The sequence below is a fragment of the Zosterops lateralis genome (assembly GCF_965231275.1).
Source record: "Zosterops lateralis genome assembly, chromosome: 3".
Lineage (NCBI taxonomy): Eukaryota > Metazoa > Chordata > Aves > Passeriformes > Zosteropidae > Zosterops > Zosterops lateralis.
In genome coordinates, this window is record NC_139764.1 from 97,823,207 (window position 1) to 97,826,863 (window position 3,657).

A 3,657-nucleotide genomic window follows, 5' to 3' on the forward strand; every position below is an offset into this window, starting at 1 on the left:
GTCATGCTAGAAGTATGATTTCTTTAAGAACTATTTCTCATTTACTGGCTCTACTGAGAAGTGTCAAACTGACATTTTTAGCTCAATCTATGATATGTAGGTTCATTTAGAAAGCAAGAGTTTCTCCATAGTCTGCTAAGTTCAAGAAGAATTTGGACAATGTTTTCAGGAACATGGTATCATTTCTGGGGTGTCCTGGGCCAGAAGTTGGACTCAATGATTCCTGTGACTCCCCTCAAACTCAGCAAATCCTAGGATTCTATAGTGTGATCTAGTGTGAACCTGGTAGTCATCATTAACTTGTAAACTAAATTCATTCCAACAGTCCACTCTGGAGATTCAGCTTGCAATATAATTGTTCCACAATCTGCTCTGTAGTGCAGGAGACATACACATTACCAGTTTGTTTAAAACCTAATGATTTCTTTCCTCAAGTGTGTACATGAGACACTGTATACCTCAAGGGTTTATTCTCAGGATATTATGATTCCAAAAAGGACTTGTTTCCATACCATCATCCCTGCAACTTTTGACCACATATGGGTAGAGAAGGAGGTATTCAGTGTCTGTGTCCTGCTTTTCTATATAAATTGGTACCCACCTGAACATTTCTCAAGACCTCAGAGCCTAGGACCATTTTTTGACAGAAAAAAGTACTGGAAAACTGAAAATGTTTCATTAATTTTCCAGAAGAGAAATTTAGAGCAGTTATTAGCATTTTTATTTCATTAATGGTCTGAGGAAATCATATAACATCTTAAAAGAACTCAGTAGGTTTTTAAGAAATATCAAGAGCTGAGAATATTTTAGACTGCTTTTCTCCTTTTCTTTTTTACTACTTCACACCTCCTTCCTTTGATATATGGAGTTTGTTTTTTATGAATACAAAAACAGGAATTTCATGCTGTGACCCAGATTTCTATCCCTTCACATACGTTCCCCTGTGCATCAAGTTTAAAAGCTAAAAAGACCCAGAGTTTTGCATGAAATTTGCAACTTTGATTTCTTCTTTTCAACTTTCAGATTTTTTTTGAAAATGAGTCATTTTATAGCAAAGGAAAAAGTTACATTTTTCAAATAAGGCCTCTATGGAAAAATGTTAGGAGAAATTGTGTTATAGACATGGAAAACCAGATACCTACATATCTAATGTGAGAGATATCTTTACTTTAGTGTCAAGATCCTTAATTTCTCTAGGTTTCATTATGATGAAATTAAAACCCCATTACACTCCAATTGCTGTGTTCCAGAATAGACAGAGACTTTGAGACTGAGTTCAGCCAGGTACAATAGCAGATAGGGTAATAACTTAGCACAAAAGAGCAATATTTACTAAGTGATTGTACAGAATGCCTTTTTAAATTCTCCTACACCTATGATTTTCTACTAGCAATCTTTCCTCTAGGCTTCTGTTGTGATCTCTTTCCTTCTACTTCACATGTGACTGTACTTGTCATTTATCTTCTGAAACATGTCTTCCAGAAGATGCTAACCCACCTTGTTGGCAATCAGTGACAGTTAAACAAGTTTGCCCCTAAAGCTCTGATTCTTAACAGATCTTTCAGAAATAGGTAAACTAAATAGCAATCTTAACCCCATACATGAGGTTCCATGTGGTCCTTTCTTAAAAGGCACCAAATGTATAAACATGGAATCAAGGTTTACTTGAGGGGTCTCACAGCAGCAATCTTATGTCTATCTCTATGCTTGTCTCAGAACAGGAATAGTGATGACTGAATTAAAAATCCCAGGCATTCCTTCAAGAGCCTGTATCTTCAACCAAGAAACAACAAATGAGATTTTGTTTTGATCAAACCATAACACCACATTATTTCCTTATTTTTAAGAACTGGGATTGTGACATGATTAAACAAAAATAGTTTCCTTCTCTCAACACTTCCCTTTGCTTTTCTTTTGGAAAACAAACACCTTGTAGCTTTCTTTACAAAGTACATTTATAAAGAATAAATGGTTAGACTCTCATTATATGTCAGTTCTCCTAATTTCACTTGGACTATTTATTATTTTTTGAATTTACAGAAAAGAAATCAGGGTTTGAATCTGAGTCAAATGAGTCACATTGCCTCCAAGACAACTAATAAAGATGCTCTGCTGTTTATGAAGAACATTAGGATTGGTATAAAAGCTAGTCTCGATCTATAACTTCACTAATTACCAGATTTTAGGTCGCTGTACAAATCATATTATCACAGTCATACAGTTCTGGCTTCAAGCTTAATCTCTGTTTGCCACTAATGTCCAGCGTCAATAACCTTGTTTATTGTACTACACCCATATACTAAAATGATGAGCACATTGTAAGAATTTATACAAATAAATTTGCTTCTAAACTAGTTAAACTATTTTTTTCCTCCTGGACAAAAGAATAAATACAAAATAATTGTTTGTCAGAACTGGAAATTGTACATTGCCAGAGTCCTGAATGCTGCAGAGCCATTACTGAGAGAATGCCATAGCAGCATTCTGCTAGGAAAGAAATCTACATCCTGCTTGTTTGGGTAATAGTTCTTCCATTAGAGGCAATATTAGAATTTCAGCTTTTGATCTCTCCTTGTGGACCCCTTAAAATCCAAGCTGTGAAACAGCAGCTGATGCTTTACATACTATCACAACAGCCAGCAATATATGAAACCTGGAAACGGCATGCAAGGGAAATTAATGATGGGCTGTTAAGGGATATACAGTAACTCACGTTTGCATTACACAACATACAGCAAATTAAAGCTGCCTTTCCTTTGTTGTGCTGGTGATAGAGCAAATAAACATCAAGCAGAAATGCAGAATGGCAATATCGGAGATTACTTTTAATTTCTAGAGAGCCCAGGAAAAAGGATATTTTTTATCAATAGTGCAGAAAAAGCTCAGAAAGTTACATTGATCAGTAGACAGAAAATAAGCTTCATGTCACCATCACTAGCCTGAATAATAGCATATGGTACAGCAGATCCATAGCAGCAAAAACAGATAGATCCTGAAACACTTATTTGTCCAATTAACAATTGCTAAAAAGCACAACAATAACTTAAGTGCATTTGTTTCTTTTGTGTGCATGTGGGGTTTTTTATATTTTTGCATTTGATTACAAATAAGAAGGAATAGATTTATTTTTTTTTTTTTAATTCACAAGGACTATCTTGCATGTATTTTGTCTCAATGCAAAGAAATCCATGTTGCTAAAGAACCAGGACATTGAAAGTACAATGTAAAATGGGTAACTTTGAGAGCTGAGTATTTATTTTCTTAACATACCATGAGTTACACAGTGTTTGTGATAAGGGTGGTATTTCAAGTTTTCTTTGAGAGTAAACATCTAGTGACTTCTGCTTAATATTTTGTTCTAAGGTGCTTTCAGGCAAAAAAATAGCAAGGAAATTTTCTATGGATTCTTTAAAAAATGTGACTGCATTTAAATGATTTTGTCTTAGTGTACTCTCAATTTCTATTGGATGATCATATATTTAATTAAATCAAGTTTGACTTAATCATACGTTTAATAAACAAAAATACTGAAAAAAAATCAGATGCTTCTTCACCTAAATCCCAAATACAATTTGTAGCCCTTCTTCAAAGTAAATTAGTGTTTCCTGTTGAAGCCTTTCAAAGTCTTCCACACTGATTTTCCTTAGCTTGCATTGC